We start from the raw sequence: 27,816 nt of genomic DNA on the forward strand, positions 1-27,816 counted from the left end.
TACTTGGGAAGACAAACATCATAATTCCAAATGTGTCTCCCCCTTCATTCTTCTTCCCCCAGCTTTTATTGCTGAGCATGACATCATATGGTATGGAATATCCCTTTGGTCATTTGGTGGGTTGGAGTGAGAAGTAGAAAAGGCCTTGAGTCTGTGTAAGCACTGCTCAGCAATAACTAAAACAACCCTGTATTATCAACACTGTTTCCAGCACAAATCCAAAACATAGCCCCATACTAGTTACTATGAAGAAAATTAGCTATACCCCAGCCAAAACCTGCACTAGTACAAACAGCAATCAATCTATATTCCTTACTCAGGCTTTCCTTTCAGTCACTAGAGTTAATGTTCTGGAAGCCTCTCATATCTTGAATTAAAGACTTATTCAATGGTAAAATGATTGAGTTCTGTGGTCCAGTTCTTCCATATATTTATTCAAATTACTACTGCTTCTTTTTTTGTATTCTGTGGCGAGATGATCAAGCTCTTTGATCCAGTTCTTCCATATCATTATTCATATTACTACTGCTTCTTTTTTACTTAGTCTGAATCTTTTCTTTCTCCCTGGACTAGTGGTTCAGTTGCTACACGAAGAATGCGTTCCTATTCAGCTTAGTGTAGATCCTGTTCAGTTTAGTATATTGGTAGGGATCTAACTCTCTTGGGAAATAGGAGGTGACGGTTTAAACTCCAAAGTTGAGCAGGTATCCTTCCTAAGTTGGTGGAGGAACTTTCCTGCTTGATTTCTGTACCTCATCTTGTAGAAGATAGGAGCTAAATACATGTCTGTGCCTAGTGCCTCATTTTGGCTGACTCCAAGCAATTCAGTAGAATAGCTGTTTTATTTCTGTTCTAAAGTACCTTATTGTCCTCAAGCACAACATGATTCTTTGAATACTACATTTCCTCCTGGGGCAGAAAGTGTGTAAAAGTTGGTATTGCAATACCCAAGATCTTTATTGTAGTTTCTGTAATTTTCTGTGCTGGTGATGACTATGAAGAAAGACTACATTTCCATGGAATGAGTTTGCCTTTCTATTAATTACATAAACTCATTAAGGTTTATTGTTCAAGCTGTAATTTCTTAAAAGAATATATCTACTCCCATAATTCATAAAATATCCTGAGGGATTATTAATGACTTCATAAAAGAAAGCAGTAGTGGAAGAAATATTAAATTTATTATTAAATTAATGTTTTATTATTTCTTTAGATAAGTATTATACAAACTTAAGTTGCAGATCCTCAGAAAATTTGTTAGTCTTTTCTGTCTCTATACTTCTGTGTACACTTATTGTCATTATTAATTAGCTTTTTATGATTCATTCAGCAATGCATGTAAAAAATTAAATTATCACGCAAAGTTCCTTTTCTGTACCTTTTTCCATAGCTAGAAAACATTTAATCATTTATTCCTCAATCAAAATATTCTATACTATTGATGGTTAATAATAATAGTTGATCATGCTTCAGCCAATAATTCTTTCAGAGAATTATTGTCAGTGGTATGGTTGAAACAGCACATAAATGTAATAAATAAGGCTTAATTTTTAATTATTCATAAGATGATGTCTTGGATTTATCTAAAATAATGTTTCAAAGCATAATGTTTTTTACAATATAAACATTTAAAAAAATATCCATTCTGTTTGAAATCAAAACTGCAAATGTATACTTTGATGAAAGAACTGTTACTTTCTGTTGGCTGCTTAACATAGGTATGTTGCTTAAAAAAGGCAACCACAAATTTATTCACTCTCATATCTATAAAAGCATTTTTAGTCAAATTTTGAATCTGATTGCCACATTGCAGTACCATGTACTGAGCTTTCATTTCTTACTATGCATATCCTTTATGAAAACTTCTTTATCGCCTCTTACCTAATTACTTTTTTTTTCACTAAGACAGGATTTCATCTGACTTTATTAGATGCAGTTATAACATTACAGTTTTTACACCGGTTGTTGATTATTTTCAATTTGGTCTATTAATCCTAAAATCTATTAATTGAAGAGCTATTACAAATGCATTACATTTACGTGGAGAAATGACACAGACTTACAGCAAGTATACAGGAAGGCTGCAGAAGCCCTCTTTCTCCTAGCCCTATTGTGGGTGGCTGAATTTCTCTATGCTAACTCTTTCCAAAGAAAATAGATTTCAAGAGCAGCTCTTGGAACTCCTAGTCGTTGCTAAGCAAAACAAGGAAGTGTTGACTGTTGACAAAACAATGATGCTGCTCCCCTCTCCACATCACTTGTCACTGATTCTAGTGCAACAAAGGAACACTGCACCCATCTAAAGGCTGCCGTGTGCGCTGATGCTCTGCTAATGCTGTACCAAGGTGTTTGGAGTCTTCAGTCTGTTTCTGTGCTCCAAGGGAGCGATGCTATTGAGGTAGTCTTTCTGAACAAGAACCTTAATTCATTAGTGGCTATTAAAAATACATTATGGACCTTAACATTTATTTTAACCTGAATTAGACAATATGAATATGTCAGTGCTCCGCAATGCTCCAGAAAATTATTTTTTGTAGTTTTCATGCTATTGTGAGCACTTTGAAGTGTGGTAATTCCAACCCTATAATAATTAACATGGTGCTCTTTGACTGTTGTCATCTAGGGAGAGAGAGATGCAGGTGAACACTGTTCCATTTAATTCTGTTTGCCATATAGCAATGGACTGGAGTATCATAGACCAGGTTTCAGGTTTTAAAAATAGATGTACTTGTAATATCTTACTGGAAATTATTGGTTTTAATCAGATAATTTGAAATGATGCTGTTGATAAACTTTTGCTGTACTTCTCAGGGATCAGCTCAACAAAATAACATTTCATTTGTTTTTTCTTCCCTTTATGAGCTCTCCCTATATTTACTGTGTCTTTCATTGTAAGTAACACTGAAAAAAGTTGTTCTGTTAATACAGTTCCAATTTGCTTACTTCCTCAACATTTAAACTACTGAGTTGTATAATTTCTAGTCATTCATTAATCATTTTAATCTTCTGGTTGAAAATTTTTCCTGTTCAACCAATTTCCTTTACAAATAACATGAAGAGCCAAACAGTTAAATATTCACTATCTGAAGTATTTAAACTTTTGGCAGCACAATGCTGCATTGTAATCTGTGTCTAAACAGAAGTATGCATGCTAAGTTAGTATCTTATTTTAAAGTTCATGTACTATGTAGTGACATGAATCTCTAAAACAGTTTATGTCTGCTATGCATCTAATGAATATAAAATTCAGGAAAACATTCTAAATATTTTCACATTTTAGCATTAAATTTTACTTTTATAATTGTTTATATATAGTCTAACTAGATTAAATTTAGGAAGATAATCATTGGCTGAAACAAATTTTTTGCAGTCTGCCTACTTTCTGTGTAATCAGTCTGTACTGCTCACACGACCTTCCATCCTTTTCCAGGGGCTCCTCTCACGGAAGCCTGTTTCAGCAGAAAATTCCGTCATTGCTTATAGAACCATAAAGTTGGTCTCTCCATGCTTTAGAGGAAAAAGATTTTTAACAAGTACTTTTTATGTGGAAAGAGGCTAAAGACCTTTTTTAATTTAAGTAATTTGAATGCCTTTATTAAAAGTTTACATTGGTATCTCTGTTAGAGATTATTCAGTTGCAGCGGTTCATGCTTTGCAACCTGCAAAACATCTCATCTACAAATTGATCTGGTCTTCACAACAAAAGTGTCTCTATTTCACAGCTCAATACTATCTTTATCAGGATTACCCTTTAGTCTCTTAATGTCATTGAGGGCCTTTATAAACATATTGTAATTTATCTGGGTTCTCTAAATCTGAAAGTGAATATTCAGAAACTTCACCCAATGCCTGCTCCTACATCTGAAGGTAATAGGTTGGATACCAGTATTCCTTTCTCAGGTTAGTCTTCATGACTAACTGTGGTGGGTTAACCTTGGCTGGCTGCCAGGTGTCCACTAAGCCACTCTCTCACTCCCCCTCCTCAGCAGGACGGGGGAGGAAAATAAGATGAAAAAACTCATGGGTCAGGATAAGGACAGGGAGATCGTTTACCAATTATTGGCACAGGCAAACCAGACTTGAGCTGGGGAAGTTTATTTTCATTTATTCCCAGTTAAAAATAGAGCAGGATAGTGAGAAACAAAAGCAAAACTAAAACACTTCCCCCCTCCCCCCCCCCCCCCCCCCCCCTTCTTCCTAGGCTGAACTTCACTCCTGACTCTTCTACCTCCTCCCACCCTGAGCAGTGCAGGGGGATGGGGAATGGGAGCTGTGATCAGTTCATAACACTTCATCTCTGCCACTCTTTTCTCTTTTCCCCTGCTCCAGCATGGGGTCCCTCCCATGGGATACAGTCCTTCACAAACTTCTCCAATGTGGCTCCTTCACACTGGCTGCAGTTCTTCAACAATTGCTCCAGCATAGGTCCTTTCCACAGGGTACAGTCCCTCAAGATAAGACTGCTCCTGCATGGGTCCTCCATGGGCCGCATTTCCTGCCAGAAAACCTGCTCCTGCATGGGCTCCTCTGTGGGCTGCAGGGTGGATATCTGCTCTGACATGGTCCTCCATGCTCTGCAGAGGGACAACCTGTGCCATCATGGTCTTCACAGTGGGCTGCAGGGGAATCTGCTCTGGTGACTGGAGCTCCTCCTCCTCCTTCTTCACTGACCTAGGTGCCTGTAGAATTGTTTCATTTTTTTCTCATTCCTCTCTCAGCTGTTTTGCAGGGGTTTCTTAACCTTTTAACAATATATTATCACAGATATGCCACTAGTGTCACTGATTGGCTCAGCTTTAGCCAGTGGCAGGTCCATTTTGGAGCTCTCTGGAACTGGCTGTTGCTAACATGGGGCCAGCCCCTGGTGTCTTCTCACAGAAGCCACCACTGCAGCACACACACACACCCCCCACTACTAAAACCTTGCCAGGTAAACCCATTACACTAACAAAACTCATTATGCATACAAATTAGTTTTGGTCTTAAGTTTAAAAAAAATTAAAAAATAATCTGTCCCTTTTGGAGCATCTGTCTGCATGTATCTACGTGACTTCCCGTGGCAAACTTTTGGATGAGAAGGCTTCAGATGTTTTTCTTGGTCTAATGACTGAAAGTCTGCTACACAATGGTTATGTAGGTTTCTGCCCCATATCCCTGCACTGGTGGCTAATTCTGTATTGTATTTGCATAGGAAAGTCCTTTCGTTTTCATAACCCTGTCCAGAATGGCAGTCTCTAATACTGCTCTTGTGGTTCAGAGAGATGAGTCGCCTAGTAACACGTGCAAGTTATCAATGTCACAGAGCTCAGAGTTCTGACAACTCAGAGCTTGTCATGTCTTCCTTCTGTTCATCTTGAAACAGCATATTCAGATAATCACAGATGACATTATCCATATGTCCTGGTTTTGGCTGGTATAGAGTTAATCCTCTTCCTAATAGCTGGTACAGTGCTGTGTTTTTTCATCAAAAGGCAGGGAAGTGCAGTTTCAAGAGGAAGTTTTAATCTAAATCTTTCAGAATTGTGTCTTCCCAGACACAAATCTTTTTTCCTCAAAGATGAAGTGTCTGAAATTCTACTGTAACAGAGGCCAGCTCTTTGATCAATATAAAATGCATTCTTGATGCCATGTTCAGAAGCACTGGTGCATATTTTCCACCCCACCCCCCTCCCCCCCCTCCCCACACACATACCTTCACTGATAAGGCAAGACCAAGGATCAAGGAACTCCTCAATCTAGTTTGTCTCACATGATTTTCTTTTGGGGACCTTCAGAGTGTCTAATTTCAGTTTATTCCTAACAGTTGAATACTCATCATACTATGAATACTAATCACCTGGCTGCTTGATATCTGTGGAATTGCCAGTTCCAGTCACACTTCCATTGAGAATCATATTTTTCCTAATCTTGTAGGAGTTGTTTTGTCTTTGGAAAGATCATCCTTTAGTCTTTATCAAATAGGGAAACTGTGAATTTTCCTTTAGGTACTGTGTTGCAGAGTACAACGGAAACACTTGCAGTCTGACTATACTTACAGACAAGGACTCAAAGAAGAGACATTATTTCTTTACTTCTGACTGCTCTGTTGGGTTGTACATGCAGTCACAACTGTAATTCCACTCTTCTTCAGTCCTCCCTAATCTTGGGAGTCTTTGGTTGAGAGAAATTTAGATGAAGGAGAATACTTTGTTCCTTCTATTACTGCATGAATTGCACATTAGAGTGCAATGAGGCTCACCATTGATATGGATATTGCTAAGTTTAAAAATCAATTCCATACAAAGCATGAAGGTACAGCTGTATTTTTGCACTAATAATGCTAATTCATCATTTCCTAACTTTTAAGTGTTCAACTTTGCAACTTGTCTGTACAAATAATATTCCCGAGTTTAAAATGTGGCAGTCAACTGCAGAAGTATTATATTGCAATATTTACTACAGTCCTGCATTTTGGACAAAGTTTGAAATCTGAAAAATGTTACCATCTGATAGCTGGTATGGGGCAAATAATTTCACTTTCTATGTAGATGTTTACATCACAAAACCCCACCATCACATGAGCCTTTAATTAGCACCCTGGTAAACAAATCAGAAGTAGTACTGAGAATTGCAGAGCACAGCCCAGAAACAGCATTACATTGGAGGCACACTAAAAATTTGGAGTCTGGGTTTGCTTTGCCTTATGTTGCAATAAGAAGCAGGTAGGAGGAGAGTATAGTTGTAGTGCTTCTTATCTTAACTGTAATATCTTTTTATTTTCTAAATCTTTTGTTAACAATGAAACACAATATCTTCTAATGTTTTTCAAAAAGGAAATACACATAAATAGGTTGTTGACAATTAGATTTGGTATTTTTTATGGAGCTCACATATATTAGAGGTATAAAGTTGACTAATTCTTTTACTGTTTTATCTTAATTTAAAAAACAAAGTGAGGTAATTACAGATATCAGACTAAAAATGAACAACTGGACATAAATATTTTCAAGGGTTTTTTTCTGCAACTTACAATTGTCTCCACTATCACATTGGTAAATGTGGTTTGATCCTAGAGTAATCCATTTACAGTTAAACTTGAATCAGTTCTGAAATGGTAGTTCTGATTGTCTGAAATGTTATTTTAGCAACACAATTGTTTTTTTCTTTAATGTGCTTGTGTAATTCTGATCTGAAAGTATTAAGGAGAAAAATATAGGAAATGTAAGCATTCAAACCCATTAAATTCAATACTGCAAATGTGTACTCTAAACTCGGTAAAACAGAATACTGAATTCTAAACATACTATAATGTAAGCAGATGTGCCTTATGATGAAGAGCTGCTTCTGAATACAAAGTGAACTTCCTTCAAATGTATTGCAAGTTTCCCTAAGTTATTAATAATCTCCAAATTTTGGCATGGCAAAATAAGAAAAGATTTTAAAAGGGAGAGAGAAGAATAGTTTTCCAATGAAAACTGTGTATTCATTGCTTGGGTTGGTACTGCTTCCTCTGGTGTGCTTTGTTTGAAATTCATTGCATTTGCTTAAAAGCAAATTAGTTATGTCCCACATCTCAGATTTAGCTTTGCCACAGCTGCAGAAATAGTTCAGAAGGCTTCTGATTTCAGTAGCGATGCATGGGTTCAGATGATCAGAGTATGATGTAAAGTAATATCTGAATATATTTATGTCTGAATCAGGCTCAGTGCTGCAGTCCTGTTACCAGAGATGTCAGTGATCACAGTGTGTAGGAAATATATATTTTAGTTGTGGCTTTTTGGTGTTATATAAATAAACAATTGATTGTGTATTATTATATTAAAATAATGTTTGTTGCATTAGTGGTAGAACTCGAAGTTCTGTTGTCTTTTATAATGCCACATTTCTTTCATCACCTGCTGTTTGTGAACAAACCTTTCTTCAACCTAAGTTTGTGACAAATAGGACAGATCTTACTTGCTATTGGGAATTTCAGCAATAAAAATCTTTGCAAATTGCTACACTCATTAAATTTTAAATTATCAAGACATCTATTAATAAAACTGCAAAGCAAAGTTGTGGTTTAACTATGGTCATTCTGAGGCTAGCATTACTAATGACTAGTTCCCAGAGGCCAGTTTAGTATAGGATATTAGATTTTGCCGTCTCTCAGTTTAGAATGGCAAACTGAAGTTTCTACATATAAAATAAATAACAAGAAATATTTTTTTATTTTTGTAATTATAAATACAATTATATTATAATATGTCATCTTATTTAATTGAATTTTCATTTATTTTTCATCCTATATCTAGTGAATACACAGTCTGTGTATTGAATGGCATTTGGGTAATGCAGTTTGATCAGCCAAAGATAGTCCCTTATATTAATGTTTTAAAGTGTCTATTAAATTAAAGGTTTTAACAAGGTTGATATTTTCATTTTACAGTAATGTTTCCCCATTGTTGATTGTGTTTGAATGTCATCCTGTATGTTTCCCATAAAATGGGTAAAACATTCCAATTCTTTCTGACCTCTGAGATTTCAGTATGTCACTTTTCCTAGGATAATGATTTGAAATGTCATGAAGAGATAAATTGTTTAATTGTGCTATTGCAGAATAATTCTGTAGACTTACTTATAAACTATTGAAATAGGAATATCTGTGGAATAGAATTCACCAATAAACATTAATGCAAGGAAAGCTTAAAAATATATTCTTTTTCACAGTAGTTAGGCTTGTATAACAGATTCCACTTTTGCTATTTGTGTTGGTATATCTCATTCTTCAGTTAGCAATTAGAGGTTAGATTTACCATTACAAGGTAACTTCTTGACTCTAATCCACAATTTGACTCTTAGTATTGTATTTTTAAGGAACCATGAATACTCCATTTATTTATATATAACTTATATATGACCTGAAAACTTAATTTAACCCTGTGAATTGGGTACTTTTGAAAGAAACTAAAATAGCAGCTCTGGTGAATGAAATCCTGTGTTGCAGGATAACAGCAGAGCAAGGTTCACATTCAGACTGCTTTTCAGTCAATCCCAACTATTATCTGCCAATGACTTCCTTAGATGTTACTGTTTCCTGAATTCTACTGTCTGTTAATGAAAAAAAACATAATACATTCTTTGCGATGAGGGAAGTGGAAATGACACTCACAAAAATTATGCTGGAAGTTATTATATTACCACTTAACCTGGAACATACTTTTTCCTCTTTTTTGAACTGGTCTGAATTGAAATGAATGACATTCTAGAGCAGGGGTCCTCAAAATTTTTAAACAGGGGGCCGGCGCGCGAAGTGGCAGGCAGTCATTTGCGGCTGCTTGGTTTCCCCCCCCAACCCCCAACGGGGGGGGGGGGGGTGTCTGTAAATACCGGGGGCTGGATTGAGGACCCTGGGGGGCCATATCTGGCCCGCAGGCCGTATTTGAGGACCCCTGTTCGAGAGGTAGTATCTGTAGCTGAAAATATTTAATCTTTTACACTACCAAGAAAATCCTCTTATATTGGTGAAAGATCATGGTACAATCTCAGGTTCTGATCGTTTGGGGGTCCTTTCACAGCTTGGGTTTTCCATTCTGTTTGTTCATAGGCAAACTACCAGGTCAAAGTTTACCCTCATCATGATTAATTAGGGACATTCACTTTGCTTTTTGTAGTAAAATTAGTTTTCTTGTCTATATATCAACTCTCTTCAGTTTGGCATCCAGTAATTTAAAACTTTTCAATAAAGTAATTTGATAGATATAAGTGATTTTTTTTTAAAAGAAAGTACAACTTCTGTAAAATTAATTCTCTGGAGAAAAAAAGGGCATACCCTTTCATAAACAAATACAATAGTTTATTAAGATTACAACGAAGTGTAAAAGTAGTACTGGAAAAACATACATTAAAAGTGCATTTTAATTTTGAGATAACTGGAAGCAAAAATGCCCTAAACCTTGGCCTAAATATGTAATTTTATTAAGTGTGTTTAAAGCAATTTTTCAGTTGCTGGAAGTGATGGAAATCATATACTCCCAAGTAAAAATAATGGCATGGAATGGCATTGAAGAATAACCACTGAACTAAAGGTTAAATCTTCATATGCTCCAGTAGCATCAAGATTTAATTCATGACTTCATACACAACTCTAACAGTTTCATTTGCCTTAATCCAGTTTCTAGACTTCTCAACCTGAATTTTTTAATTTACAATATTTTTGTGACTGCTATTAATGTCATGTAAGGTGAATCTATAAGTGTTTAAAAAAAGGCACTTTTATTTATTTTCTTCAGCACTGTATCATTCATGTAATGACCAAATGACTGTATTCCTCATTTTCCTCCAACCATTAAATTTTGCTAGTTAGAACTCACATGCTCAATGGCTGTCATGTAGATTTGAAATACTGTGCATTAAGTTCTGTTTCACTCTGGTATCCTTAAACACTTTCAGTTTTACCTATGCAAATAATACAATACTTATGACCATATTATTAGAATGGCAAAACACAAACCAATTATTTTAACTTGCACTTTTCAAGAGAGTGGAAAAAATGATCCATCAAAAAAACATGCATCAAACAAAATAGTGTGGTGGTTTGACCATGGCAGATTGCCAGGTGCCCACCAAAACTGCTATATCACCCCCCTCCTCAAACAGACAGGGGAGAAAAAATATAACAAAAGGCTTGTGGGTTTTGATAAGGACAGGGAGATTGCTCAGCAATTACCTCACGGTCAAAACAGACTCAACTTGGGGAAAATTAGTTTAATTTATTTCAATCAAATCCGAAAAAACACCTTCCTCCCACCCCTCCCTTCTTCCCAGACTTAACTTAATTCCTGATTTCTCTACCTTCTCCCACCAAGCGGTGCAGGGGAATGGGGTTATGGTCAGTTTATCACACATTGTTTCTGCTACTCCTTCCTCCTCACACTCTTCCCCTGCTCCAGCATGGGGTCCCTCCCATGGGGGACAATTCTCCATGAACTTCTCCAGCGTGAGTCCTTCCACGGGCTGTAGTTCTTCACACACTGCTCCAGTGTGTGTCCCCCATGGGGTCACAAGTCCTGCCAGCCAACCTTTTTCGGTGTGGGCTTCCCATGGGTCACAGCCTCCTTCAGGCATCCATCTGCTCTGGTGTGTGGTCCTCCATGGGCTGCAGGTGAATATCTGCTCCACTGTGAACCTCCATGGGCTGCAGGGGGACAGCCTGCCTCACCATGGTCTGGTCTTCACCACGGGCTGCAGGGGAATCTCTGCTCCGGTGCCTAGAGCACCTCCTCTCCCTCCGTCTTCACTGACCTTGGTGTCTGCAGAGTTGTTGTTCTCACATAGTCTCACTCCTCTCTTCTCCCACTAGCGCAGATATTTCCCCCCCCCCCTTCTTAATATGCTATCACAGAGCCGCTACCACCGTCACTGATTAGCTCGGCCTTGGCCAGCGGCAGGTCTGTCTTGGAGCTGGCTGGCATTGGCTCCAATGGACATAGAAGAAGCTTCTGGCAGCTTCTCACAGAAGCCACCCCCGTAGCCCACTCACTACCAAAACCTTGCCATGTAAACACACTACAGAAGTAAACATGAACTAATTTTAAAGTACGTGTACTAATTGAATAGACAGCCTTCATCATTCAAGGATCTCAATACCTGAATGATAACATGACTTAGAATCACTGAGACATAAGCTCTATAATCAGAATATTCAGGGGAGAAGGAACTATAGGAGTAATTATTTCAGATGGCAAATGATAAGTCTCCAGGTATTTGCCCATTTTTTTGTGGGAAGGAGCTAGGCTGAGAATCAAGCTGGGTTCCTGGGCAAACTGAATGGAAAGATGATTCGTTGCTGCTTTTGATGGGATCGAGAAGGAAGGACACGATAAATCCTTGTTAATCTGCATGTGTTGTACACAAATATAGCAAAACATAATAAGCTATAGCAGTTTGATACCTCACATTCAGCTTGCTGAGTCACCCAAATCAAATCAGTGGCTAAGTGCTATTCTGTTCAGTGGGAGACAGAGGGTCTTGATGGATGATTCTTATCTCTTTCCAAGAGGTGCTGCTGTCTTTTATAGTTATAACACTATGTTACCTATCCAATAATTGCTATTAGCTTCTATGTGCACATGATCAAAGCGTGACAGGCCCAATCAAAATACAGAGATTTGGCAAGACAGTAAAGTTATAGCTTCCGGTTACCCTATCTTGGTTTGCTATCAAAGCTTTTTGCAGCAGAAGTTTCATTTCAGTAAACTGATAATACCTACTTTAAAATCCTCCATAACAGAAAAAAGATTCCCCAGAGGTGCAACTATGAACAAACTATGAGGAATTTATGCTAGATAGTGGTGAGTGATGAGGAAGTCTGTGTTGGCCCCTGCTAAGGCATAGGCCTGTGTTAGCCTAAAGTAGGCCTATGACAAGGCTTTGGCAGATTTATAGTGGATTTCAACAGTGTTGATAAATGGGGTATCAGAACTAAAATAATTCATTTTCACAATTTGCAAGTCATATGCTATAAAACATAACTTACTTGAAGATAAAACTTGTTATACTACCTCATTGGTAACAGAATGCCAGGTATAATGTTAGAAATAATATGGAATTTTAGAAGAAACCCCATCATTTTCAGGAGAAAATTTCACAAAAAATAAACCTAAAGCCTCGTTTTTAAGTTCTGTTACCTTCTGATGGTAACTGATGGTTCTGATTCTCTCTCACACTGTCGTAGATATTTTTTTTTTTTCTCCTCCTTCATATGCTGTCACAGAGGCGCTACCACCATTGCTGATTAACTTGGACTTGGGCAGTGGCGGGTCTGTCCTGGAGCTGGCTGGCATTCTCTCCAATGGACATGGGCAAAGATTCTGGCATCTTCTCACAGAAGCCACCACTTAGCCCCCCTGCTACCAAAACCTTGCCATGCAAACCCATTAGACACAGAAAGCTTCGACCATATTTTGAAAGCTGAATATTAGACTGCTGAATACTTTAATCAATGTTTGAGACAGGTTATCGTCCAAACACTGCAGAAAAACTCTTAAAACTGGCTGGGTGTTGATTCATTTTAGGAAACAGCAAATAAGTAGATATGTTAATCAGCTATGCATTCTTCTGTATGGTGTGGAAAATAGCATAGTCTCATAAATACAAAATGAAGGTGTCATAAAAGCCAGTTTCCTGCTGGACTGGTATGGCTGTGGAGAAAGGGGTTCTATTATATATCAAATAAACTACAAGTACTTTTGAAACACTGAAAATAAAAATTCAAAACACCTTTTATAAGTAAAGAATTTTACTTTTTTAAAATAAATGTACTTTTTAAAAGTAAAGAATAGGTTGAACGAAGTGTTTTCAAAATATGACCTCATTCATTTAATATGCTGCTGCTTCTTCACAGCTCACTTAGAAGAACTTTTTTTTCTACTTTTACCTACAAGCTAAAAAGCTAAATCCAGATGTTTTTATTTTTGTTTTCAAACTACTATATTATGGACCACTTCACTCAATCAGAAATAATAGATTTTTTCCCCCATAACAGCATAGTAATATATAAACAAAAGCTGCAGTTTAAAAAAAATAAAGCATTTTTTTTCTCCAATACAATGATTTATTTAATCATTTATTTGATAGAGTGCTCTAGAATGTTAAATTCTTCTGCCCTTTTTCTTAAAAAAAGCCATAAATATGCAGTATTTCCCACTCACTGGAACAACTTAACAACATAACCACAGCATTATTTTACTGTTGAATAAGTATCAAATTTGAAAATAAAAATTCAAAACACCTTTTATAAGTAAAGAATTTTACTTTTTTTGGTTCAGAGCTTCTCCTTCTGGCATTTGTTACCTTTCATTTCCATTGTCACTACCATTCCAGGTTTCACTGCCTAATTGGAAAAGAAACGAATGGGAAAATGAAATTTACAAAACTCTTTTTCAGGAAGTATATTTGTTCTTGCTATACAGCATAGGTACATCACAACTGTTTTGCTAGTAAGATGGTATTCCTGGTTTTATATATCTGAGTGAATAACAATGAATACGTTCCTTATAATCTCAGCTAATGATCTGGTCTTTCTGTCATGTGGAACTCATGTTAGGATCCCAAGATTCAGGAGAAGGTCCAAAAGGGCAACACAGAATCACAGAACGGTCAGGGTTGGAAGGACCCTCTTGAGATCATCTAGTCCAATCCCCTGCCTAAAGCAGGTTCACCCAGAGCAGATTGCACAGAGTCGTGTCCAGGCGAGCTTTGAATGTCTCCAGAGAAGGAGACTCCACAACCTCTCTGGGCAGCCTGTTCCAGTGCTCTGTCATTCTGAAAGTAAAGACATTCCTCCTTATATTCAGATGGAATATCCTGTGTTGTACTTTGTGCCTGCTGCCCCTTGTCCTGTCACTGGGCACCACTGAAAAGAGCCTGGCCCCATCCTCTTGACACTCGCCCTTAAGATATTTGTATGCATTGATAAGATTCCCTCTCAGTCTTCCCTTCTCCAGGCTAAACAAGGCCCATCTCTCTCAGCCTTTCCTCATAAGGGAGAGGTGTCAGTCCCCTAATCATCTTTGCAACCCTCCACTGGACCTTCTTCAGTAGTTCCCTGTCTCTCTTGAACTGGAGAGCCCAGAACTGGACACAGTACTTCAGGTGTGGCCCCATCAGGGCAGAGTAGAGAGAGGGAGGATCACCTCCCTTGACCTGCTGGCCACACTCCTCCTAATGCACCCCAGGATCCCATTGGCCTTCTTGGCCTCAAGGGCACACTGCTGACTTGTGGTCAACTTGCTGTCCATCACAACTCCAAGGTACTTCTCTGCAGAGCTGCTCCCCAGCAGGTCAACCCCTAGCCTGTACTGGTGCATGGGGTTGTTCCTCCCTAGGTGCAGGACTTTATGCTTGCCTTTGTTGAACTTCATTAGGTTCCTCTCTACCCAGCTCTCTAGCCTGTCCAGGTCTTGCTGAATGGCAGCACAGCCGTCTGGTGAATCAGCCATTCCTCCCAGTTTTGTATCATCAGCAAACTTGCTTCATCCCTTCATCCAGGTCACTGATGAATAAGTTGAACAGGACTGGACCCAGTACTGACCACTGGGGAACACCATTACCTACACTAAATACCAATGTTTCATAGCAAGGAGATGTAAGAATGCATAGTTATGGCTGATTTGTAGTGGTGGTAATTTCACAGATTTTTTAAGCTATTTTTTAATAGTTTGTAGAAAAAAGATGGATTGCAGGATTTCATTTTTACAGTGGGTAAAGGAGGTATTAATGCAGATATGAACAGCCAATTAGATCATATGATAAAAAAACCCAGAAGTAGATGGATTAGGGAGGGGGTGAAGAAGGGCAGCCAAGAAGGTCACCTCAGAAATGAGATATAGATCATGGACCAAAATATAAGTATATGCATCAATATTTGCTAAACAAAGCCAAAACACTCTCAAACATACACTTACTTCTCTTTCCAATGTAGAACTTTTCCTGGTTTTACCTTATAATGGACAATTCTAGTTATTATTTCTAGAAAAGGAAATATACGTTGTACATGTTATGGTTCAATATTTTATTGGCTTCCTGATACTGATTCTTGACAGCCCAAAAAGGAGTGTATCAAAGGTGTCACTAATTTTAATTGAAAATTCTTAGGCTGTATGTCATTGATGATGAATAATGAATTCCTATATTGCTCTTATGAGGAGAATAAACATATTTCCCTTTTCTACTTCCTTGTACACACACATATATGCATACAAGTTTATAGCTGTTTTATGAGTTTGATGAAATTTGTCCACTGTTGTGTTTTTGGTTGGTTGGTTGGTTGGTGTGTGTCCCCCAATAATACCAATGATTATATACCTTACTCTAGTGCAGTTGTTCCCTGTGTCTTGAGAAGTTTTTCAGAAGTACTTCAGGGCCTTACATTGCTGTAGTTTTATTAGTGAAATATTATATTCAGTATATATGTGTGGCTGTGTACACAGTGAAAAATAGCAAGATGGAGGAAGAACATAAAATGGCTTTTAGTTTGCCTCCATGAAAAATTTGATTTTTAAGTTTATCTAATGGAAAAGCATTATGTTTTAGAGGGTATATTACTTCTGCATGACCATAGATGGCATATAGCTCTCCATATCAAATAACTAAGTAATTACTGTTTTCCAACCTATTATTGATCTTTCTTAGAGCATCAAGATATTTTTCTCATAAAGCTGAGATAATCTTAGGTAAGGTTATTTTTCTTCAGCTATAATGAAAGTTAGACTCGGTTACAATAGATATTGGTTAAAAAAGACTGAACAAATCTGAGCAAATGCATCCTTGAGAAATTGAATCCAGTTGGATCATACATCTTAAAGGAACCACAGTTACTATAGAATTAATAAAATAAAATATACAGTAAGCAAAGCGCATGTTATTTTCTTTCACTTTTTCTCATTACTCTGTAGTTTTTAGCCTCTTTCTATGTTTTTTGGCAGAATTACAGTGTGAGCACATACTTTTATGAAACATTTTTATACCACTGCGAGTACTGACGGAAAGAGGGACTTACGCTTTGTCAAAGGATATTTCAAAATCCCGTATGCAAGGCTGCAGTCAGTGAAGAAACTCTTATCGGCATGTTAACTGATTTGGAAGATTGAAAGAGAACATCAAGGTACATGGAGCTGTAAGAATTATTGAATCTATGTGTCCTGGTTTCAGCTGGGACAGAGTTAATTTTCTTCTCTAGTAGCTGGTGCAGTGCTGTGTTTTGTATTTGGTGTGAGAACAATGTTGATAACACGTGGATGTTTCTGGTTGCTGCTAGGTAATGTTTATACTAAGTCAAGGACTTTTCAGTTTCTCAGGCCCTGCCAGCCAGAAGTCTGGAGGGGCACAAGAAATTGGGAGGGGACACAGCCAGGACAGCTGACCTGAACCAGCCAAAGGGATATTCCGTACCATATGACATCATGCTGAGTATATAAACTGGGGGAAGAAGAAGGAAGGGGGACTGTCATGGTTTAACCCCAACCGGTAACTAAGTACCATGCAGCCGCTCACTCACTTCCCCCTCACCCTTCCCCAGCGGGAATGTAAAATTCTACAAAGAATGTAAAACTCAAGTGTTGAGATAAGAACAATTTAATAATTGAAATAAAATAAAACAAAGAGACCAATAATAATAATATCAGTTATAATGAAAAGGAGGGAGAGGGGGAGAGGAATGAAATCCAAAGGGAAGGGAGAAAAGAAAACAAGTGATACACAATACAATTACTCACCACCCACTGACTGATGCCCAGCCAGTCCCTGAGCAATGATCGGCAGGCCTCGGCCAAACACCCCCCTCCCCCCCCCCAGTGCATGCCACTGAGCATGACATCCCATGGCATGAAATACCACTTTGGCTAGTTCAGGTCAGCTGTCCTGGCTGTGTCCCCTCCCAATTCCTTGTGCCCCTCCAGCCCTCTTGCTGACAGGGCCTGAGAAACTGAAAAGTCCTTGACTTAGTATAAATGTTACCCAGCAACAACTATAAACATCAGTGTGCTATCAACATTGTTCTCACGCCAAATCCAAAACACAGCACTGCAGCAGATACTAAGGAAAAGTAACCCTATCCCAGCTGAAACCAGGACACTAACACAAGAAAGCATTGTAAGCTTCAGAAAGAGTCAAGCAGAGGGAGCCCTAAGAAAAATTTTTAGTTATGGAAGATTTTCCAATCTAAAACATAAAGACATATTTTCATCCTTAAACATACAGTTCCAGCTTTTTTTTTAACCAGGAAGTAGACACTGTATTGAAGTGCTTCAGCTTCCTTTTGGAGTCTTGCTATAAGTAACTGCTATAGTGACTGGTAATCTTTTATATTTGACTGTGAGCCAGGATTTTTCTTTGATAGTTTTATTCTATGATAGTTTTAATCTATTCTTTAAACTCTCACAGTTCACTCCTACTGGTGTTTTGATGCCTTGCAGTAGATGTCCAAACTTTGAGCTGGAAGGTAGGGCAGTCATTAGGCACAATGATATAACTCAAAATGCCATGAGAAGGAACAGAAATAATATGGAGTCTTTTGTGAGCAATGATGGTAATGATGTGGCACTGATATGCTGGACAAAGTGGTGCTCCCTAAAGAAGCCTGCAGTTTAGGAAGCCATAATTTGTATGTTAGCTTTGCAGCACACAGTTTGTGACCATGTTTGGCATGGGAGACCAGACTGCATTTAATCCTAAGTAAACCTCTCTGACTTCATGTAAGGGAAATCTGAGGAGCCTTAGCACCAGCCACTTCAGTCTGTTTCTCTTGCACTGAATTATTTGATAATGTAAACATACCTGTTGGACACAATTCAGATCCACTTCAGCTAATTTACTAGTTGCAGCTATTGGTTTAATATTAAAAAACAAACAAACAACAATATTGTTCACTTATTTCCCTTAAAATTCTGTGCTATATACACCACTTTCACTGATGCATCATATACTTCTTTTATATTCTGATATGCATATTCATGACAAATTTATTTTATTTATAGCATAGCATATCAAACATCTCCCATTTTTCAGAGTTAGCATAAAGAATAACAATAGATATCCATGCACTAGAAATAGATAGTCTGTAAGGCAACAGTGAATCACATTGAACAGAATACTATATGCAGCTCTGGACACTGATATTAAAAAGTGGTAAATAAACTGGTAATTCAGAAGAAAGCAAAAATATAGGCAAAATTCACATTCAGAGGAAGCTAAATGATAACATTGCAAAGGAGATAAAGTACTTGATTTAACTTATCCAATAAATGTAGCAAACTGCACTGTGATTAAAAGTCAAGAAAGAAAAAATGTTGGGAGAGGGGTCCGCTGGAGTCAAGAAATTACTCAATATGAGTTATGCATCTTGCTCATCTTTATTGGCTTCTAACACTTCTTATATAGCCTCGATACACAAGCATGTTCCCAAAGCAAACATATAATTGGTTATTAGCCCCTAAGCGCGCGCTGCTCTCACACCACTAATTATCATGATTAGAACAAGCATTCTATCCATGCAGCTATTTGCATTGCTATGTTTTAGCCTTGCGGTTTGCTACTCCCTTTATTCACATTCCACTCCCTATCTCCCTTGGCCTTGCACCTGTCTTCCCTAACAGCTGCAGCTTGTTACAGCCATGGCCTGTTAGTACAACAAAGTTACTTGGTCTCAGGATTCAAGAATAGATCAAGGCCACTTTCTTGTTAACTTCAGCACAACAACTTCAGCACAATTCTAATTCCAGGCCTATTCTAATTTCAGGCCTGGATTGTGCAGATCTTTAGGGATTCTGTGGCCATGCTTCTGCAGCCATTCTTCTACAGAAAAATAGTCTGATTATTGGGAAATCTAATTTAAAAAGTTTGAAAAAGTATCCTGAAGTTCTATTACTTCTAGCGTATATGTATATCATAGAATCATAGAATCGTTTGGGTGGGAAAGGAACTTTAAAGATCATCTAGTCTACCTCCCCTGCCATGCTGCCATGGGCAGGGACATCTTCCACTAGATCAGGTTGCTCAAAGGCCTGACCAACCTGGCCTTGATCACTTCCAGGGACGGGGCATCCACAACTTCCCTGGGCAACCTGTCCCAGTGTCTCACCACCTTAATCATAAAAAAAAAAAATAAAAAATCCTTCCTTATGTCTAATCTTATCTATCCTCTTTCAGTTTATAACCCTTGCCCCTTGTCCTGTCACTACAAGCCCTGATAAAAAGTCTCTCTCCATCTTTCTTAGAAGCCCCCTTTAAGTATTGAAAGGTTGCAATAAGGTCTCCCTGGAGACCTTTCTTCTCCAGGGTGAACAATTCCAAGTCTCTCAGCCTTTCTTCGTATCCCTTTCTTCAACATACCTGTAAAAGCTCATCTTATTATTCTTCACATCCCTTGCCAAATTCAGCTCCAGTTGTGCCTTAGCTTTCCTAATCCCATCCCTATGCATCCAGGCAGCGTCCCTATATTCTTCCCAGGATACACGTCCCTGCATCCACTGCCTGTGCATTTCCTTCTTACACTTTAGTTTGACCAGGAGGTCCTTACTCAGCTATGCTGTTCTCCTGGCTTCCTTGCCCAATTTTTTACACATGGGAATCAAGAGCTCTTGCACTCTAAGAAAGATGTTCTTAAAGAGCTGTCAGGTCTATTCTGCTCCTTTGTCCCTGAGGGCAGCTTCCCCAAGGGAATCCCATCCACTAATTCCTTAAACAACTAAATGCTTGCTCTCCTAAAATTCAATGTCCTGACACTACTATTCAGCTGGCCCATATCCCTCAAGATTGTGAAGTGTGTGTGTGTGTGTGTGTATGTCTGTGTGTCTAAAGTAAATTTCAGCCAAGCTATGTAAAATTAGCATTTAGATTCGGAGGATATCTTTTTTTTTATTATACTAGTTGCCATGGTCACTTCTATCATGGTTTAACCCCAGCTGGCAATTAAGAACCACTCAGCCACTCGCTCCCTCCCCACCCACTCACCCCACCCCTCCAGCGGGATGGGGAGGAGAATCAGGGAAAAGGTAAAACTCAAGGGCTGAGAAAAGAACAATTTAATAACTGAAATGAAATGAAATAAAATAAAATAATAATGAATAGGAAAGAGAAGTGGAGAGGAATAAAATCCAAAGGGAAGGGAAGGGAAAAAGCCAAGTGATGCACAATACAGTTGCTCACCACCCACTGACTGCCCAGCCAGTCCCCAAGAAGCGATTGGCAAGCCCCAGCCACCCCCCCTTCCCCCCTAGTTTATATACTCAGCATGACATCCCATGGCATGCAATACCTCTTTGGCTAGTTTGGGTCAGCTGTCCTGGCTGTGTCCCCTCCCAATTTCTTGTGCCCCTCCAGACTTCTGGCTGGCAGGGCCCGAGAAACTGAAAAGTCCTTGACTAAGTATAAACATTACCTAGCAGCAACCAGAAACATCCATGTGCTATCAACATTATTCTCACACCAAATCCAAAACACAGAACTGCACCAGCTACTAAGAAGAAAATTAACTCTGTCCCAGCTGAAACCAGGACAGAATTCACCCCTTATTCCATACCATTTACATCATGCCACACTTTCCAATACAAACTCATTTGTAACAACTAAAACATTGGTGTGTTATCAAGATTATTCTCATACTAAAAATAAAACACAGCATTGTACCAGCTACTGAGAAGAAAAAATAACTATCCCAGCCAAAACCAGGACAGCTTCCCAAAAATAATATGTGCTACCAACTCATATTTTTATTCTTTACTTTAAAAAGGGCATTTAGTTTGTCCTGTCACCAAGTAATTACTTTGGTTTTGTAAATTCTTAGGCCCCACTTTTCTGTGCATTACTCCCCTGTGTTATATCAATTCATTTGCAGAGCAAGTCTGCAGAATGCTTCCCTTTCAAGAAATTATGTATTCTTTAGAAAAACTAAACAAAGCTGGAAAAAATATAGTAAAATACTTGAACAACTTGAATTTGAAGACAATGGTTGAATTCCTGATTCCATTAAGTTATTTACCTTTAGTAGAGCCAGGATTTCACACTGTGGATCACATTTACAGTAAATAAGAAGCAGGCATTTACTGTTTTTAACTGTATGGAAAATACTTTTTTTTCCTTTCTTATTTTTATATAGGAAGAGTTAGCTCACATCTCCAACTTCATTAGCAGTTTCATAATGCTCCAGCCTCATCTCTTTCACACTTTCTTCTTTTTAGCGAGTTAGAGACCAATTTCTATCCTGAGATTTGCTTTCATCTTTAAATCCAACTACTAAAGCTAAGCTGACTTACATTTGACTTGCATTTCTAAATGACACTTACAGAATTTTAGTCTCATGGAAGTTGTCTGTATTGCAATGACTGTTCCATGCATTTTACATTACAGCTGTCATAGCTGCTGTTCACCCTTCTTTTCCCTAAATATTTCATATACTCTAGCTTAATGTTTTTCAGAGAAACTGAGGTCCAGAAGAGCAGGCAAATCTATTCACCAGTAATGTGATTATAAATTGCAAACAAGGCTAGAAAGGTAAAATTAAAAAAAACAAACAGGTACTTCTGTGATTATTATATTCTGGTCAGAGTCTATCTTGGATAATCACTTTTTAGACACATGTTTTTCCTTATAATTCAGTTGCATATCAATGAATATCAAAAATGTTATGGTTATCAAATTTATACATATTTGTGTCTGTTATGTTCTGCAGTGTTTCCAGCAGTTCAACATCATAGGAATTGCTGCAGCTGAATTTAATTTTAATAAAGTTTATCTATAGATCATCTAGCATAGGAAATATTGAAATCCAAGAGTCATTCCAGCAGTGGTATTATTCCTGTGTGTGGCATTAGGCATTCCTAAGTCTCACATTTTGCTTAGCACATTACATGCCATCAGATGCGCATGGGAAAAATGTGTTACAAAAATCAACAGGGATATCAGTACAAAGGTGGCTATATTATAGACTGACTATGATGCAGTTTTCATTAAAATAATTGTTCAGAAAAATACAAACAATAACTATTAAGTTCTTTAAAAGTTGAAAAACAATGCAGATGAAAAACCTGTAGATGCTACTGATAGGAATATTTGTCCCACATGCATACATTGTGAAGGTAACCATGGAAATAGAGAAATGGTGGGAGGAATAGCTCATATACTGGTTTATTGCTCCATTTCCAGGTTCTAAGTCTGCTATGATGATACTTACTTCTCTTCAGGAACTGCTCATTGTGTGCCATGCCCTTCTTTGCCTCTTTTAAAATAGCTGATACAGAAATCTTGCTTTACTAGGAAAATGGAGGATACATGGTAACTTACCTGAGTAAAACTCAAAGAAGATAAAAGTTTTACAATGTGTCAATAGATCTGTATACTCACTGGAGCCTTCTCCAGGCTGCAAGCAGTAAGTTAACAGTTGTTTAATTTTCCTCCATTATTACCTCTGTAGGTAACAGTTCCCATACAATGTGTGGTACCAACTTGGGTTTCTTCCTAATAAAAATGTACCCAGAACAGGAAGGTGAGAAAGCTCCAAGAAGCAGGAGTGACCCTGTCACTCATCACAGCAGGAGGCTGGATCAGCTCCCCTCTCTTCCACATAGAAATACCAATCTCGCTATTTATAAAAATGTACTGCATCATTTAAAACTGCAAAACATTCAGAAAATAGGAAGCCTGGGGTATGTTTTATTTGCCTCTTAACTCCAAGGTAACTTTCAGTCTCTTTTTAACAGTCATCTAGATTAAACTCTTTCTTTTTTAATGAAAATTGAGATTCATAATTAACACAGTTATTCAGCTCATAGAACCAGAGTCTTTATATCAGGTACCAAGTATTAGGAGATTACAAAAAAAAAAAAAAAAAAAAAAAAAAGAGGTGATAACATTATGAACATTATGTAGGCTTGTGCTTTACTTGTGTACTTCTACAGGAACAGTTTATGCCCTTTGAGATATGAGTGATCTCTATCATGGTCAAGAAGTAAAACAGAAAGTTTGTCTCTGAAACATAAACATTGGGGAAGGTATTCTTCCTAAAGTCCTACTGCCACCCCTTCTACAAAAATAATTTAATTATATATTATAATTTAGTATGCCAAATATTTTTGTATCTACCTCAAAGTATACCTTATTGTAATTGTGTATTTTTTCATTAGTAGCTAACCATTTTGCAGACTATAAAAAAGAATATAATCTTCTGATTCTCATAGTACACTTGCTCATCAGAAATGACTGTACAATAAGTAAACTTTATATCTTTATTTTGTTTCAGATATGTGTATATGAAGGCATTACCAATAACTACTGTAGAGAAAATATGAATATAGTTTTCTGTACAACAGTTCCTTAAGATTGTTCTTTGTTACTGTGTTTACAGAGTTCAGGACAACTTTCACTTGCGCAAAAAAGCTAGCTGTAGAAAAGGAAATAGCATGAAGGTGTGTACAGTAGGACTGAGGGTGAATTTCACTGCATGCAGTGGTTTCCTTATTGAGCTGTACAGTCCTCAGTAAATGAAACAATTTGCTTTGCCCTAGTAAACCAAATGCATCCCATTCTGCAATTCTGCATGGGATGCTGTAACTTTCCATCATCTACTACCATGACACATGCCACAATCTATCACATATATAGCAAAGCACTTGGAAAAAATCAGGTACATAATGGTCATCAAGTAAGTTCTTAGAGGGTGGGGATGATGACAGTAATGTACATAAATCTGCAATTTTGAATTAGGAACACTACTATACTCAATAGTGTGTGTGTGTACATACATATATATCAATATTTATCCTTACTTAGAGCATTTTTAAAAACACTTAACACCTTCCAATATCTAGTGAATACATTTTTTATTTCAATATAGTTGTTATTTTCCATAAATTTGACATTTATGAATAGACTACTTGTTTACCAACCTAAATTTCTGCCTAGACCATATTATAGTCTACTAAAGTAATTTAAATACTTAAGCTTTATTGTCAGTTCTTATTTTCTCCTGTTTTCTTTGACCTATATTACTTCCAAAGTTTGCCTTTTGATTATTATTATTATCTTTGTAACCTTAGTTCACAAGGATATGTTCACCGAAACGCTATAAATCATTTTATATGATAACTCTCACTGATTACAGTGAGAGTGAGCAGTGCAATGCAGACTATTCCTGGAATATAGGATACATTTTAGTCTTACAGGGATACATTTTAGTCTTACAGGTGGAGAAAATAAAGGTTCTGTGGAAGAATGTGTTTTTAGATATAAGCCTGGTTTTTGTGGTTGTGTTCAGTTACTGAAGACAGTTGTTTGGGGCTTTTTTGTTTTGTTTTTCACAAGTGCTAAGGAAGCTGGAAGATGTAATTGTGAGGCCATTCTTGACAGTCTTTGATCAATCATGGCCACCAGAAGTGCCCAAAGACTGGAGGAAGGCAAATGTCACTCCTATTTTCAAGAAGGTCAAGAAAGAGGACCCATGGAACTACAGGCCTTTCAGCCTCACCTCCATCCCTGGGAAGGTGTTGGAGCAGCTAATCCTGGGAACCATTTTCAGGCACATAAAGTGCTGGAAGTCATCAAGAGTAGTCAACATGGCTTCACCAAGGGGAAGTCATGCTTGACCAATCTGATAAACTTCTATGATGAAGTGACTGGCCTGGTAGAAGAGGGGAGAGCAGTGGCTATTGTTTACCTGGACTTGAGTAAGGCCTTTGACACTGTCTTCCAGCAGGGTGGTTGGACCAGATGACCTCCAGAGGTCCCTTCCAACCTCAACCATTCTGTGATACTTTTGAGTTGTTTTTGCAAAATCTTTAAATCCCTTGTCTGAAAAATCTCAAAATGCTTTACAGGGAGTAATTGAATGTCACTTCTCCTCTGAGGTGGGGAAATCTACTAATTTTATAGCTGGGAAAAACTGAACAATATCTTATGGATAGCAAGTAGAAGAGTTGAGATTATTGAGAAATCATTACTGCATCTAACTTGGATCTTCTCTAGTTTCCTAGCACTATCCATCTGTGACAATGAGGATGACATTAGGAACTGAAAGGAATGATTAGTATTACAGTTAATAGTTTCTATTATTATTCTTTATGTGTTAACTACAACAATATGGAAAAAAAAACCAAATAAAAGTATAAAGGAGAAGGCTAACACAGAACACTTGGAAGGATCTACTTCTGACGCTCTAATATTTTTTCCTGTTATTAGACACAGATTAATTGATATGGCACATACTATTGATATGATGTCCACATATAGCAAAAATAGCAGCACATGAGTAGCAAGAACTTCAGAAACTGGTATGTTTTTATTTAGTTAGCCAGCCAGAATTGCAAGTTACCTGAAGTGGCTGGAAGAGAGGAAGTGTCTGTAGTCCGCAGAAAACCAAGTTACACTTGTAGACCTGCCACCCCTTCTTTTTTGATTAGATAATAGAATATTTTGGTTGAATTAAATATGCAGTGTAGGTATACTGATTCTTTCACTAATTAATTGCTTGTTTTTATCAGCCAAGTGTATTTTAAGTACCTGACCCGGGGAGGAGGTATAAAATGGCTAATTGCTTCAGTGAAGCAATCTGTCCTGTTGGTTTAATAACATGGCTGTAGTTTTAACTGATGGAATTCAGTTGAAATCCTAGGTATTATCTCCTCTGTAGTTCTTTCCAGGGGTGTTCTTAAAGAAAAGTTTACGAGGTTTAAGTCTTCACTGACAGACAATTCTCAGCATGAAGAAATTGCCTCCACTTACTCTATAACTTGCTGTTATATTTTTAGCAAAAGTGTTGGGAGCTATCTTCTGTAGTTTCAGCATATTCAACTTGTATTAGTGACATGTGATCACTGTGCTGTTTGTTTTTATAGAAACCAGATTAGTGTTTGAAAATGAAATATTAATTTTTACTCTTTGGTAGTTGGAGGAAGGGGCTTTTTACTTTGTTCTTAATAATCACTAGAAACTTCCATAATCTTGGTATGAGAAAGTGAAAAACATATTCTTTTACTAATCAACTTGTTCTGTAGCATCTCACTGTAATTTGTGCTCAATTTGTACAGCTTTCACAATGGAAAATAAGGAACATTTGCTGCTTTTCTAAGTTAAATACTGTTTTTATGGAATTACTGCAGCAAGTAGTAATGCTGTATGAAAAGAAAAACAATTCCCCAGAGAGAAAGAGGCACTAAAATCCATGCAATTATACCTGTACTTCTTTGGGATGTTTGCTTTGGGGAAAGATAAGGAGAAGGAAGAGAAAACAAACAACATATTTGTGGGGGTTTTTTAAAGGCCATCTAGAAAGTGTGATGAGTTACTACAAATATTTAACAGCAAAGTTATCTGTAATATTGACTCTTCACAGTGGTTTCCTATCAAAAGCCCTATATATTTACAGTTTCTTGTTGAAAAGCATGTTTGAAATGGAGGGAGGGGAAAAGAAGGATGTTGATTTTTCTGAGCTTCTCATCCAACACTGAACCAAAAAATATTTTCCTATAATGCTCAGTAGCTTTTGATTTTTGATGGAAACTGTAATAGGAGAGGTAAGATAAAGCCAATTCTTTGGCTTCTCAGTATCTTTCACAATTATGAGAAAACATTTTGGGCTGCTGCTTTGAATTCTGCCTCATTTTGCATCAACTAAAGTTGTTAATCTGTGGATTTATTTCAGTGACTTCAATGGGTAGTATAGCAGCAGCAGCTCTTTGCCTTACATCTGCTTATTTCATCTTTTAAATGCATATCTATTTGGTGTCTAGAAACCTAGTCTATATTGTGACATACTCACTCTTACTGATAAATTCAGCTATGATAGAAAAGATATAGGAACCTACTTGCGGTGGGTTGACCCCAGCCAGCAACTAAACACTCACCAGCTGCTTTCTCACTTCCCCTGCAACTATATGGGGGAAAGACCAAAATTGTTAAAAACTCATGAGTTGAGATAAAGACAGTTTAATAAGTGAAGGAAAAAAGAATAAAAAATGATACAAAGGCAGTCAGTCACCACCTCCCACAAGCTGACCAATGCCCATACAGTCTCCAAACAACAACTACTTAGGGAAAACTCCAACCTCTCCTCCCCTCCAGTTTTATTGCAGAGCATGACATTATATGCCATGGAATACCTCTTTCATTAATTCAAGTCAACTGTCCCAGCTGTGTCCCCTCCCAACCTCTTGCCCACCCCTAGCTTACTCATTGACAGAGGTAGAGCAAGAAAGAGAGGCAGCCTTGACACAATGTAAGCACTGTTCAGCAACAGCTAAAACATTGGTGTGTTATCAATATTGTTTTAGTCAAATCCAAAACACAGTACCATATGGGCTGCTCTGAAGA

The 27,816-nt window shown here is 37.6% G+C and overlaps 1 protein-coding gene across 5 annotated transcripts in view; it reads left to right on the forward strand.

Annotated features, from left to right (window-relative positions):
- LOC129734462 (tyrosine-protein kinase Fer-like) overlaps positions 1 to 27,816 on the forward strand; it is a 231,785-nt gene that overhangs the window by 190,672 nt on the left and 13,297 nt on the right. The window lies entirely within an intron of this gene.

The sequence above is a fragment of the Falco cherrug genome, chromosome W (genome assembly GCF_023634085.1).
Source record: "Falco cherrug isolate bFalChe1 chromosome W, bFalChe1.pri, whole genome shotgun sequence".
NCBI lineage: Eukaryota > Metazoa > Chordata > Aves > Falconiformes > Falconidae > Falco > Falco cherrug.